Source organism: Anguilla rostrata, chromosome 17 (genome assembly GCF_018555375.3).
Source record: "Anguilla rostrata isolate EN2019 chromosome 17, ASM1855537v3, whole genome shotgun sequence".
NCBI lineage: Eukaryota > Metazoa > Chordata > Actinopteri > Anguilliformes > Anguillidae > Anguilla > Anguilla rostrata.
The window spans coordinates 9,859,942-9,875,794 of record NC_057949.1 but is presented as its reverse complement, the minus strand read 5'-3'; the positions used below and the strand labels follow the sequence as shown (position 1 = coordinate 9,875,794).

Sequence of the window (15,853 nt, the reverse complement as noted above, 5' to 3'; positions counted from 1 at the left end):
TGAGGACACAGTGGCATGTGATCACCGAAACTGGACAACTGCAGGTCGGAAAACCGCTGCCTAGTCTGACGAATCTCCGTTTCTACAGCGACATGCAGAGCAGAGTCAGAATTTGGCATGAACGGCATTCATCCATGAATCCATCCTGCATCGAGTCAATGGTGCATGCCGGTGGTGGTGGTGTAATGGTGTGGGGGGTCATTTTCTTGGTACAAGTTAGACCCCATAATAGCATTTGAGCATCATTTGAATGCCACAGTATACCTAAATATTGTTGCTGACCATGTGAATCCCTTTATGGCCACAGTCTACCCTTTTGCAAATGGATACTTCCAGCAGGATAATGTGTCATGTCGCAAAGTACGCTTCATCTCAAACAGGTTCCACGAAAATGTCAGTGACTTCAGTTTGGCCTGCACAGTCCCCAGATCTCAATCCGAAAGAGCGCCCTTGGGATGAGGTGGATGAGGGAGTTTCGCACAGTGAATGCGTGGCTGAGAAACTGCGTTACGACATCGAGTCAGCATGGACCAAAATCACAAAGGAATGCTTCCAGCACCTCGCTGAATCGAAGCCAAGAAGAATTCAGGCTGTTCTGGAGGCAAAATGGCGATTCCTCAGTACTAGATAGGTGAACCTAATGAAGTGGCCACTGAGTGCATATACACTCCCAATGACAAGTGTTTCTTTCTAAAGCTTTTTTGAAAAAAGTTCACAAAAAACCGTCAATGCATCTTCCCAAAAAGTCATATTTGTAACTTTAGTTAATGGCAACCATTCAACCATGTATCCTGACATTTTCACCAGTGTACAACTTTTAGTAATCACCTTTAAAGGGCACATATGATGAAATTCACACATTTCAATGTTTTGAATGGGCTGCAGACTCTATTGCAGTGCTGTAACATTGTGAAATTTGTCAATTTGTTTGATAACAGGTTTTAGGTGCTCTGCTGAGGTGTGAGTGAGTGGAGAGTTGGACATCCATAAAATATTATGGGAATGTACATCACAGAAATTTTTCAATCGGTGCTGGTATCAAGGAAATCCAATATAGGAAAAAGAAAAAGAAATATTGCACACAATGTAAGGCAAACTCTTTATGGTTTTTTTTTGCCACAGGCAGCAGAACATTGCAGTAAGAGAGATCTTGGCTTTATGTCACAATAACATTGTTGCAACTAGCTTGACAGAGGAACTATAAACAAATTTTGATTGCAAATAGTTTGCCATAGCTAACGCTAGCTAGCTAATAACAATGACTGATGCTAATAACAGTGCAGTGGACTAAAGTTAGTCAACACAGCAAGCGGTTCCCTACCAAATTAAGTACACTAATGACTGGCATTTCTCTAGCCAGAGTGCCTGTCTGTGCTGTACAGCTTAGAGTATTTGGGCATACTTGGTTGTCACACAAATATCTAGCTTGTTTTCACAGCACAAACTGGATAGAACTAGGCTAGGATTTAGCCAGTGTGATTTCAAGCCTGCGTGCTGACTTACTAATTAAGCATGGTAATAAAATATTCTGTTTCCTTAGGGTTATAATACATGCAAACCCTACTGTGACATTGTTTGCAATGATTTAGTCAGCATTGCAGAAAGGAAGATGGAGGTATGCCTGCATGGGTTGGTCTGTCATTAACTGGCAATCAAGTAGGTGAGCACTTGGCCAATCGAGTAGTGAGCTCATGAATATTAATATATGTGACTGAAAAGGCCTGTTCATTATGAGGGGAGAGAGAGGGGATGGTAAGTAAATTATTTAAAATATGTAGAGACATTTTTCAATCAAATAACCTGTGCACATTTAGTTTATAGATAATCAGGAATCATTTAAAATTGCTAATAAAACTGGTGTAATTGGGACTGTAAGAACTTTGTCTATCGAATACAGTATGCCTAACAGAGTTTGCCAGGCTCCATATAAAATACATTTAAAAACTATCTGAAAGTTGCCAGGTGCCAAATGACAGGTAACTGAGATCATAACTAAGAAATAGGTACCAGTTATTGTATTACAAAATAGAAATTCTGTGCTGAAAGTGTTCTCCATTTATGCGTCACATGTCCTTGGCGCTGGTCCACTTGGGAGACTGCCGCCTCCGCCAGTTTGGTCATTTGTTTTCCGCGGGGGAAGAGGTCGCCGTCTCCGTCTTTTATTGAGTCGAGGTGTCGCGGTTTACAGCGCGGGATTCGTTTGCGTGCGACACCGTGGATGTTTAAAACTCTGATGCAAATGCTTAATGGCAAACTCTGCAGACAGGGCAATTGTTCCGGGTCTTTATCTACAAAATCCAGACGGCAAGGCTTTTGTTATACACTTTTCCATTCAAATCCCACCCCGCTAAAATCACAAATCCAACAAAAACGCTGGTTGTCAACTTTGCCCTTTAAAATCCCACTGATGACAATGCAAATACATTTCCTTCCACAAGGGAACAAAAAAAAAAAAGATTTTGGTATAAAATTGAATTTTTTGAGATTTGAAGTAATGACCAGAAGGAAATGAGGGATTATTCTATTCTGAAGGCCTCTTTATCTTTCTCTTCACTTCCTCCCTCTGCTTGGAACTCATGCCTCTCTGCATGCGTGTGGATTTTTCGATAGATCTGCCTTGATTAACACCATCATAATCTTGTCACATAATTAATAACAATGAAAATACACAACAACAAATGCAATAAAAACAGTGGCAAAAAGATATCAACATACAGTATTGTGGGGTAAAAACGCTTTGAAACCACACCAAAAGAACAAGTGTCTCCACAGAGACAAGTTATCCGTTTGTCTAAACACCAGAAGCTAGAAACCACAATGATATTTCTCCCTTTCTGGATTTTTGTTAACCTCGTTTACTGACAAACATTTTATACGAAGGGAAGAAATGGCATCCGGAGTAAGCATATGGCGGGTAGGCCAGAGAGTTATCATGAAGCCACTTGGTTTTATTAAGATTATTCTGCATTTCGCTGCACTTGTGCCAGGCTCCCCTTCACTTTCATTTAATTTCTTTTTGAATGTTTAAATTCCTGGTCTGATTTGCATTCTATTTTGTGCAATAAACGATGAGCACAGATGTTTGTCTGAATCATGCTGGCTGCTAGCTGCTAGCTGGATGTTGCTGCGAGTGAGATATGGAAATGTGGTGATTGCCTGTTAAATAGACTGGTATTCGTCACCTTGGTTTGCTGCGATAGCCAGCGCATTCTCTTGCTGTTGCTTACAAACCCGAGCTTATCCTTGCCTGAACTCTGCATGGGGAGGGCATGGAGGCTGCTCCACTACCACAATTCATACAAATATAAGTTAAAGATTTTTTTTTTTTTTTTTTAAATAAACCTAAGAAATTTGAAAGAAAAATACCCATTTCCCTCCTCTCTCTCTGCCCCAATGCATCAGCTGGCACATGGCAGATACCAGACACACTGAAACACCTTCTCCATAGCTTATATTCTACAAATGTGTGTGTGTGTGCACGCGCTTGTGTGTGTATAATATCAAAACAATAAAAAAAGTGATCAATTAAAGCAGTTGATTACACCTGACTCACCTCACCAGGACCCGGTTTCTGACATGGTTCCTCATGCTAATGTGGAAACAAAAACCAGGCGAGGGAGATCCTGCAGGGCCAGGGCTCAGGATCCCTAATAAAAACCAAAGGACACCAGCAAGTTTTCAAACAAGTGAAACGCCAGTGCTGCCTATTACACATCACATTCATCACACTTGTTTTTCTCTTCTGTTTCTGTTTGAGCAGACGCCTTTAGCCTAGGTTTAGGACAACAGGACAAATCAATGCCTTCCTCTCCCTACAGCTCTGACATCATTATTTAGTTCTGGCCCCTTCAGTAGTCATTAGAAGTCATCTGTAAAAGACAGACCTAAGTAAACAATGTGGAGAAGAAGAAAAAGGCCCCAAAGCATATGGGCTGGGCTATGGAGAGCTGAGCCATGCACCGCAGCAAGTTCTGACACTGCCCGCTAAACGGGGGTGTCCTTGAAGCAAACCTGCTTTTTGAACATCTGGGTTTTGAAGCGATTGTGCAGTTATGAATGAAAAACATCGGCGCAATCCCATAAATTATCGTTTAGAGATTTACGAACCGTGAGTAGCCCCACGCGTTCACAATTTATGGAGCATGAAGGGTCAAGTAAAAGTGAAATAAATTAAAACAAGTGTAGCTACAGGGAAAACAACAAAAAAGAAGCACAACTGTCAAACTGCTGGAGATGAAGGATTTTGCTGGGATTACTGTCAGTGTAGAAACTCAATGGGCTCTATTCTCCGGCCGGTGCAGGGTGAATTGCGAGCCGTCGCATTGACGACATGGTACAGTATTTTCACCATATACTTTGATGCGCCCGAGGCATTAGGTAATTTTGTGACTCGCCATGCGCCGAAGTGGAAGGAGAGCCGCTGCTGGGGGTGTGTCAGTCAATATCGCCTATGGCGCAGGCCTTCGTCCAGCAGACTGCCATCATTTTGGAGCTTACCCATGCAATGCAAGCAAGTTTCACAGTCTATTCCAGTGGTCCCCAACCTCGGCCCACAACTGCAATCCCAAAATTTTAACAAGTTGTTAATTTTTCGTAATTAGGTGCTTTTTATGTTCACAAGGATTATTTACCCAGCCACATTATGTCAATGGTAATTCAGTAATCTGATTACGAAATTACGCATTACGAAAATAGCTTATACTATTGCCTAATAAGTAGACAAACTGCCACAAACTTACCACGGACTTACTTATAATTCGTGACATTGTTGGTTGAGACTAAGTCTCATGTTCGGTCTGAGGTAAGGGAAGTGTGCATCTCCACGATGGCAACCAAATACTGCTTTGTTCACACAAATGATTGGCAGCTAAGTGTATCTCCATCTGTTCTGTAAGCTCTGTTGTTTGATTATGGGTTGTGCAGTCTGATAAAGTGTTAAATGCAAGGCCAGACTGCTGTGCTGCAATGCGTCAGGTTCCATTGACAGGAGTCCATGAAAATGTCAGCTGACATGATTGTATGTGAGCACAGCTGTTTTATTGCATAAGCCACCCAGACACAATGGGGGAAACGTTGGCACGGTGACAAATGTTTTTTACGACACCGTGACATTACAGCACCATCACTGCTAAACAGGCGATAAATCACCCTTGTTCATAAAACACCTCGGTATCCAGTACCATGCTCTGTCATCATATTAAGATCATTCAGCAGAGATCACTGGGGCTGTGAAACCCTTTCAAATAGTTCTGTAAGACACAGAATATTTAGAATTGTTTAGAACATTCACATTTGTGTGTGACGTAAGACATTGTTGTACATAAAATGGCATATACCTCGATGAGCCTCGGTGAGCCAGTTTCATTGCTTCCGTTGCTGTGCTGTCTGTAAAAAAAGAACACATAAATAAATGAATACACAGATACATATAAAAGACTGGGAAAAAAACCAGAGGGTGAACAGCTATAGCGTTTGACATGACGGGAGACAGGACGGCAGGAGCACGCACTTTGAAATCCAACGTTATTTTTTTTCTCTCTACTCCTGTTCCTTCCCCCCCTGGGAAGGAAATGTGTTTTGACAGCAAATAACAGAGGGAAGGCTCCTCTGACCTGATGATCAGCTCAGAGGAGGAGGACTAAAAGAAGTAAATAAATCTCTCTCTCTCTCTCTCTCTCTCTCTCTGGGCGGTGAGTCACTAGAGAAAGGCTGTCTGATGAAAAATGGCCCCTCTCTTCAGGTCACTCTGACCTGTTACAAGTTGCATCTCATCAGAATCCAACAACCCTTCATTTATTTATTTATTTATTTAATTTTATTATTTATTTACTTAATTACTTACTTATGTACTTAATAAAGGCTACATTGCAAAGTGCTCTCAGATCACAAGATGCAAAGAGCCATATAAAATGGGATGCATTACTGTAGTCATAGCTAGCGGCTAGCCTCGTACCGAAAAGCAGCTGATCTGAATGAACTGTACCGTACGCTGCGCCCAGCGGACGTCCCGGTAGCACCGCAGTTTCACGGCCTGCGCGCTGTAACCGCTTTACACAGCCCAAACTTTACTGAAACGATGGCAGAAAGCAACCCGCTGAAATGGCACAGCCATTCGAACCCGCGACTCCAGAGGGCTGTAGCGGCTCGGCCATCTGCTCAGCACTGCTCTCCTCACCAAGGTTTTAAAGAGACACAGTGGGGTTATGGTGAAATTAAGACTGGGCAAGGCAGCGATCTCAGACCCCAGGCCAGGAGGGCTGCAGTGCTGCATGCTTTTCAGAGGGCTGCAGTGCTGCATGCTTTTCAGAGGGCTGCAGTGCTGCATGCTTTTCAGAGGGCTGCAGTGCTGACTGCTTTTCAGAGGGCTGCAGTGCTGCATGCTTTTCAGATGGCTGTAGTGCTGCATGCTTTTCAGAGGGCTGCAGTGCTGCATGCTTTTCAGAGGGCTGCAGTGCTGACTGCTTTTCAGAGGGCTGCAGTGCTGCATGCTTTTCAGAGGGCTGCAGTGCTGCATGCTTTTCAGAGGGCTGTAGTGCTGCATGCTTTTCAGAGGGCTGCAGTGCTGCATGCTTTTCAGAGGGCTGCAGTGCTATTGGTTTCTGCATGCACAAGCATTGAGCAAAAAGTGCAAAACAAGGTCGTTATTGAATTTCCTTATCCCTGAAAAGTACAAGTCAAGTACAATCACATTTTTCAGGTAATCTTTTGCTATTTAAACTTTCTTACTATGAGCATGTTTTTGATCTTAAAATAAAATGTATTATGTTCTCGATAATAAGATATACTTTTATAATAAGGTTTAATTTTAAAATAGTGCAGTGCAGAAAAAGAGATTACTTGGACAGAAGTTCACTTACCCTTTAAGAATTCAAATTTCTGGCCCCACCTTTATTGTTTTTATAGGCCTTATGAACAAAAAGGTAGATTCTTACCAACATAAGGCTGGCTGGAATTATTCCAGACAAAAGCAAATTTGGTTTGATTGAATACCATCTGTTCTAAAATTGGGTAGGTGTGGTTTTATTTGTATCCTAGCTTTTCTTAATAGTGCAGAATGAAAAGTAAAAAAAAAACAAAAAAAAGCAAGGGGAAAAACACAACTATAAAGGCTTCTTTACTTTTTACAAGATAAAGAGAAAGCGAGAAAGGGTCTATAAAGTACCAGCAAGCCAGAAAAAAGGCACTCCTTTTTATGAAAGTGAAAAAGCATAAGTTTTGTGAAGACATCAGTGGGAATCACTTTTCCACATGCTGAAGTGGTCGCGATGGGGTACGCCTAAGAAGACGCGCCCATGTGGGTCCTGAGCGCACGTGGGCACCTGCAGCTCTGCCCCCTGCGTGAGAGAGGCTCCGGCTCAAAGCCGTGTGTGTAAAGAGGAGCTGGTGCTACATGGCATCGCCAGGGAAACGGTGCGCTTGCTGACAGCTGTCAGGGGCAGAGTGATGGCTGTGCTCATGTGAAGCCACTGCTTAACTGCCACCTCCAGGGCTCGTGCAGGGTGATCCACTCACACTGTGAAATGTGGGAGGGGACTGCCCTGTAGGTTGCCATGACGGCAGTGGGTGGCTCCTGCAGGGCTTGGATGCTACAAGCTTTTCTATCCAGAGTGCTAATGCTAAAGCAGGGAACATACTTGCTGTGGAAACTAGCTTTGGCTAGCTGGTACAAACAGTGGCTAGCTCATTTTGTTGTTGTGTACAGCAAACTCTTCAGAAAGGCTGAGATAAATATGACTGACAGCTCACAATAGCTCCGCCCATTAAAGAGGCTTCAATCCCCCGTCCCTTAATGCCTCTACTTGCGTGGCGTATCAGGTCATGAGAGCAAACAATTTCCCCTGGAAACACCTCCTGAGCCACTTGAGAATATGATCTACACATGTGTGGGCAAATATAATTTACAAAATCCCATAAATCTGTCAAGTCTATTTATATTCATTCTGGGCAGCATCAGTGACAAACCGGTAACGCCATGTGGCTCTGAAATTGTCATTTTTGTTTTGCAGGTTGAAAAGTGGATTTGAGGACTTGCCAGGCCAGACATCTCAGACTCTGCAGCGGTCGAGTGTGTCACAAACCTGTCAAGGAAGGAAGACTCGGCTATCAGAGTGTAAACTGGCACACGTCAGAGATCAAGCAGAGCAGGCTGGTAAGTGCACGGCTGCTGACACAGCGCTGCTCCAGGATCAGGGATGAGTTTTTATACACCGACGCGCGCACACACGCACGCACACACACTCATACACTCACACACACACACACACACAGACGCACGCACACACACTCATACACTCACACACACACACACACACAGACACACACACACACACTCACACACACTCATACACTCACACACATGCATGCACACACGCACGCACACACACTCATACACTCACACGCGCGCACACACGCACTCACACACACTCATACACTCACACGCGCGCACACACGCACTCACACACACTCATACACTCACACGCATGCACACACGCACGCACACCACACCACACACTCACACACACATCTACACCACACACTCACACACACCTACACTCACACACACGCACATACAGACACACACACACTCACACACACGCACTCACACACACACACACTCACACACACACTCACTCACACACACTCATACACTCACACACACACACACACTCACACACTCACACACACACGCACTCACACACACTCATACACTCACACACACACACACACTCACACACACTCATACACTCACACACTCACACACACTCATACACTCACACACACTCACACACAGACACACATACACTCACACACACACACACACTCACACACACTCATACACTCACACACTCACACACACTCATACACTCACACACACGCACATACAGACACACATACACTCACACACACGCACTCACACACACTCATACACTCACACACACACACACACACACACGCACTCACACACACTCATACACTCACACACACACACACACACACACGCACTCACACACACACGCACTCACACACACACGCACTCACACACACACGCACTCACACACACACGCACTCACACACACACTCATACACTCACACACACACACACGCACTCACACACTCATACACTCACACACACACGCACTCACACACACACACACGCACTCACACACTCATACACTCACACACGCACACACGCACTCACACACACTCACACACAGACACACACAGACACACACACACACACACACTCACACACACACACGCACTCACACACAGACACACACACACACACACACACTCACACACACACACGCACTCACACACACTCATACACTCACACACACACACACAGACACACACACACACACACACTCACACACACACACGCACTCACACACAACACCACATACACACTCACATCAACAACCACGCACTCACACACATCATTACATCACACACCACACCAGACACCAACTCACACACAGACACACTCACACAGGAAGACCACACAGACACCACACTCACACAGACACACACTCACACACGACGCCAGACAATGACACACACTCACACACCACGCACACACACCAACACACACACACACACACACACAGAGCACACACACACACGCACACACATAGACACGCACACACAGACACACACACTCACACACAGACACACACTCACACACACACACACACACATGCACACACCACGACACACACCACACCACACACACACACACACGACACACACACCAGTTACACTCTGATAGCCGAGTCTTCACACAGACACACACACACACACACACACAGACACACACACACTCACACACAGACACACACACACACACACACACACAGACAACACACACACCACAGCACACACACTCATACACTCACACACATGCATGTACATACGCACACACACTCACACACAAACGCATACGCACACACACAGACACACACACACAGACACACACGCACGCATGCACACACACACACACACACACAGACACAGACACAGACACACACACACAACACCACACACACATCACAACACACACGACTCACACACAACACATACGACACACAACACACACACAACACACACACAACACAACACACACACACACACACGCACGCACGCAGGGCTTGCAAAGTGGAGAAAGACAGAGAGATTATTTGTAAACTCACTTGCACTGTTGACACGGGCTCTGCAGGAGCATGCTGTTTTCATACTGACAGTGTGAGATTTCACTGTACATGCACAGACACAGAAAAACATGCACACACACACACACACATACACGCACTGCCAGCAATATCAGTTGATAGGAAAAATTGACCTGTCGGTACCACAAACCCCCCCCAGAGTGGATGCATTGGTCAATCGACAGTGACTGAACGTCTGGGTGCATTTCAAGGCTGACATACTTAAAATAGTGTAAAATCAATACTATATTTAGGCCAAATGGCACGCACTGCGGGGGGAGATTAATGGAATATTTTCTCAAATCTATATGACTCATTTGCTGCCTTCCCTCCTCCTCTACATATCACATATATATATATATATATATAATTATTTTTTTGCAAACCGATCCATCACCTCCATTATGATGGATGAGCCCGCGGGTCAGCCGTCCGCGGTCGGCGAGCCGCGCGGCGCTACACGTCACGCGCCCAAACGCGCCACATTGCGGGCGGCGGAGGGAGGGCGGGCGGTTAATCACTCAGGCTGAAATGGGATTGGTCCGGGGGATGATTGGCGGGCTGACCTCGCTTGCGCAGGAAGGCGCTCCTGAGTCCCGCTCGTTCAGCTCGGACACGGAGGAGCGCGCTCAGACGAGGACCTCGATGTAGCGACAAAATAAATCAGAGAACAACACGACAAAATTCACAATGTCATGCTGGGTGTGGATCCCAATGACGAGGTTTTCTATTAAAAAGAAATAAACTTATTCTCTACAAATATATCAGTAGAACATCTATCCATATACGTATTGCTTTTGCAAAATGCCAAAACTCTAGTTTTTTCATCGTTTAATACCGGCAAACAGTTCCCACTGTGTGACCACTGCTGGACATGGAAACCTGAGTCCTGCTCAGCACCACATCTGCCCTCCATATCACCTACATTACCTCTGTACTCATACGTTGGCCTTTCCACTGGGTTCAGAGGAAAGACCAACCCCTACTGGCCCATCAACACCGCTTCCAGCAGTCACTTCATTTCCCAGAAGGTCTCCCACTGAACATGTGACCAAGACCACACCTGCTTATCTTATCAGCTGTTAGCATCGCACAGCGGCGCTATACCGCTTGCAATGAGGAAGGCCTAACGTGACCCACAACCGATTTGCTTTTGGCAATTTCATCACCCTGAGGCAATAAATCTTATAGTCCTGCATGAAAAAAGAGACTGTCCAGCTCTGCGTCTGCACAGATTCAGCACAACCCCAACTAGTGATCAAATAATATGTTATACGCTACAACAACACATGCTTCTTTACACACACGCAAAATAAAACAAACGCATACACTGTTTCATAAATATCATATATCCATATTTATGGAAACTGGTCGGCCCAAATGCACCTATTTTTTTTTTTTTAAAGATTGAGGTTTCTAGAAAGACGCAGTCGAAGAGTCCTCAGGTACACGCCGTACCGAGGCTTTGGGCACTCATAACCCCCCCCACCCCCCACCCCCCTCTCAGCGTGCTGTAATCCACTGAGGCTTGTCCCTCCCTATCTCCTCTCTCTCTCCCTCTCTCTCTCTCTCTCTCTCTGCGGCGGCGAGTGTAGAACATGGTGCCTCGCACGCCCGTCTGGCCGCCGCAGACTTTCGGGGGCTGAGCGCCGTGGCCTTTCAGACGCGCTCGTCTCTCTGTCTCGGGGGCCTTATCAGGGCCCGACAGCCGCGGATCCTCAAATCCTCCATTTCTCACCTGCGTCGCCGCGGAGACGCCAGTGACAGCGGGTGCGACCCGGAGTCAAGCGGCGCGACCGAGGAAGCGCGGACGGGCCTCTTTCCTCCCGACGATCGTTTCTTGGGGCGACATATTTCTTCTTTAAATGTGTGTGTGTCTAATCAGTTAGCGGAGAATTTAATATTGTTTCACGTCACCTCAAGACCCAAGTCCGAGGTACTGATGGTGGCTGCTTATTCCAGTGGACGACTGCAAAGTTCCTGCAGATTACTGATAAATTATCCTACAGATTTTCTAACAGAGGATGCGTTTCAGGGAGTAACACGTTTCTTTGAAAATTAGCGTGTATCTCCAGGGGTTATTTCCCATTAAGCATCTAAAGAGTTCAAAGTACATGTACTTCAAACACCTATTTGATCTAGGTTTTGTATACTCAATACACTCTGCCAAGACTGCTTTGTACACTTCAAGCAGCATGACACACCACACACTAATGGTGATTAGAGGAGAGCGTATCTTTCACAGCCGGCCACCGGCAGACACCGGACGAGCGGCTACGGTAGGAGGCGTTTACCCAGCCGTCACCGATGAAACCCTGCCAGGCTTTGGACCACTTTACCCCCAGCAGGACAAATCGAATTCTGTCCCATTGCTGTGGACTCCTGATCAAAGCTGGCTAACGTGACAGGCATGATCTGAACTACTGACTGTCAATAGGGGCAACGTGCGGTGCCCACTGGGGTTAAAATGAACACTGATTGATGGATTGATCAATGCTTGAGGCGCTATACAGTCAGCCTGTGGGTCGCAGGTTCAAATCCCAAAGAGGTTCTGCCCCATCATGCCCCACAAATCACTGCCCATGCTTGAGGACTGTGGTCGGAAACTTGGCTGCGTGGAAAGATTACAGAACTTTCTGTGACGTAGGGGTTGTGACCCTTGCACATTGGCCTCAGGGTGCAGACTTTCCTAAGTGAATAAACCATGTGAGGAGTCTGGAGGAAATTTAAATAAAAAAATTCCACCCAATGCAAGAGCGCTTTACTATTGCCATTCGCCATGAGGATATGAGGCCTTGCACAAATATCTGGGGAAATGGAATTAATGTGCAGACAGAAAGGCACAGTCTGGAGAAAGAGTGCTTTGACAGGTGTCCAATTCGATTTTGGGGAGCCAGTCACATTTGTGTTTGCTGCTGGTCACTGGCAGGAGCAAGATGTGCAGATCTGTTTTTTTTGCCAACTTCACAGACGAACTGTCGCTGTGTCCATCACTGCCCCAGAGTGAGTGCGTACACAGGGGTTTTGAAAAACGCACGCCGATTTGCAATTCCAAACGCTTTTTCATTTTGCCTTGCAGGGAAAAGCAGACCGCAAAGGCCTGAATTCAACGTACACTCGTCTTTAAAGCTTACTTACAAATCAGTCAGTGTTTGTGTATTTTTTTTGGTTTTAATTCTTCAGTTTGACAAGCTACTTTTGTGTGATTGCTAGACTTGCTAAACTGTTTGAGATGAAAAATATTATCTAAATTTAAATTTAATTTAAAGTGAAAGGAAAATACAGGCCTAATTATGGGATGCTATTAAGCTTACTCACCATTACCAAAAAGTAACATTGAAAAATCATAAATCAAATATAACTGTTGTAATCTTGCATGGCCCGGGGTATTCTTCACGTATGGCATTTCACAATGAATGCCTAGCCCTAAAATTCACAACACACGCTTGGTACGGCACCAGAGAATTTCAGAATGATTTGTCCCTTTATGAGTCTCCTTAAAGCGCCAAGAAGCTGAATCAATTACTCTTTCCCTCGAAAAGCGAAGCAGGCAGAACCGCTAATCTTCGCATCACGACTAGAAAACATAATTACAGGGCTTGGCTTTCTGTTGTGGCCGTTTTCCTCTTTGATTGTGTGTGAAGTGCACTGTCCTCGTCCTGTGCGGCAAGCTGGGCCCCTGAGCCGATAACCTGCTAAAAATAGAGGGCGGACTGCCTGACATTAAGCGGCAAGACAAGAAACAGCTTTGCCGCATGACTGAGAGGAACGCCACGCTCCGTGATTCACTGGTGTTTTCCACACTCGGACATTCGCTATTAAATTATTTAAAAAGGCGCATGTCCCACGGTGCTACTGCAGTGGCTGTTTTTTTTGTCTTTTTTTGTCTACATTTTTAAAAAGCCCAGGCCGCTTTGTAGCAGAAAAATAACAAATGTGATGTTCAGCTACTCACCTTTCCCAAAGGTGATCTAAGCATTGAATGGGGGGGGGGGGGGGGAGGTGTTTTCATACCCTGAAAAACTAATTTCAGAATTATAGTCCTGCAATCCAACAGGGAATGCTTTTACTGTAGAAATTGCACTATAGAAAGACTGTGTGATGGCTTTGCAGGAGATGCTTGCGAACACAGTGCACTGTGTGTAAACAAACAGTGGTGCACCGCGTGTGAGTTTTTCATTTTTTAAAGTGCAATGAGGGGCAGGCCTGCAGTGGGGTTCTACTTGCTGCTCTCACCGGCAGCTCTGCACAATGAGATCTGATTAGCTCGCTGAGCTAAAGACCAAGGCCCCCCCCCAAAAAAAGGCACTAGTCACAGCTGATGAAGCTCCAGGGGACCCCAGCAGACCCCGTGGGCAGTGCAAAACTCTCATCACATTTATTACATATAGTTTCACGTGAACAAAATGCTGCTTTGTCACATAATGGAGACATTCAAGGGTGAAGATTCTCTCCCAAGAATCAGCTAAGAAGTGAACAGGATGGACACGTGCACGCAGTTTCTTTCCTCCCGTTAGAAAAAATGAACAACGGCCTACATTTGATCTGACAAACATGCTTAACTGGGCTTCAACCACATTAGCATTTCAAAAGGTGCTGGCCGATCCTAAGACAGGGGGAGATTAGGGGAAGGGGTCGCAAGAAAACTGCGAGGCTTGCCAGGAAGCAGTCGTGGACGGCATCTAACGGCATCCAGCCTCTTTGAAAAGCCCTTTGATGGGGTCAGGGGTTGTGGGAACTGTGCTGCCCTGAACCAGGAAACCCTAGCAGTAAGCGAACCCTACCAAAACGCCGTATAACCTGGGGTAAAGCCAGACTGCAGTTCTTCAGATCTACAGGGAGAAAGACAATAGAAGCTAAACGCACCTGCGCTCAAAACATTTAGCACACTCCTTCAGTAGAAAGTGAATAATGGCCTCCGGGTCTTTGGGTGATTTCCAAAAAAGCTGTGCTTCCAGGTGAGATTCTATCCGAGTTCAAAAAGCTTTAAACTGCACATATTATTCGTTTTTGTGATATCTAGCAAAAAAAATCTGTCAGTGACTTAAAAATCTGTAAATTACATTGCTTCTTAATAAATAAAATAACATCTGTCATTCTCTGGTGTAAATCCAGACAGAGGAACACTGCCGCCACCCCGGCTTCCCCAAACAACACCGCTGACTGAGCAAGCGTACTACTTGTGTTAGACGTTAAAAATGCTTATTAATTAAGCATGACAGCTACAAAAAAACAAAACAAAAAAAAAAAAACAGAGGAAGAGCATGGTGAAGCTACACAAACAGAGCAGATAGGGGTGGGAGAGGGTTTGGCTAAATTACTGATGGAAGCACCTGAACCCCAGGTAGCAAAGCAATGGGGGCCACTGGAGCAGGGGGGAGGGCGGGGTTGACGGGCGAAACCGTGTCGCCACTCGCTCCATTCCCACTTGCCTCTCGAAATGACCGCCAAGCTCCAGTTTCCCCATGCCTGGCTGTAATGACATTCCACCCCTGTCATGGGAGGTTGGCTTGAGGTGAGGGCCAATCAGCCTGCTCCGCCGGCAGCGCCCAGAGCTGAACGGAGGCACAGAGAACAAACAGGCCTTCCGACTGGGGGTGGGGTGGGGGTCAACTTCCAGGTGGGGTGCTGCAGGTGCATGA

The 15,853-nt window shown here is 45.7% G+C and overlaps 1 long non-coding RNA gene across 2 annotated transcripts in view; it reads right to left on the bottom strand.

Annotated features, from left to right (window-relative positions):
* Positions 1-1,087: 1,087 nt before the first annotated feature.
* Positions 1,088-15,853, bottom strand: part of LOC135243455 (uncharacterized) — a 32,331-nt gene continuing 17,565 nt past the window's right edge. For both annotated transcript variants that reach the window (XR_010326634.1, XR_010326635.1), the window contains 3 exons: positions 5,337-5,385; positions 3,554-3,647; positions 1,088-2,288 (listed from right to left, as the gene is read on the bottom strand). This is a non-coding gene — a long non-coding RNA (uncharacterized LOC135243455). The remainder of the gene's footprint in view (positions 2,289-3,553; positions 3,648-5,336; positions 5,386-15,853) is intronic.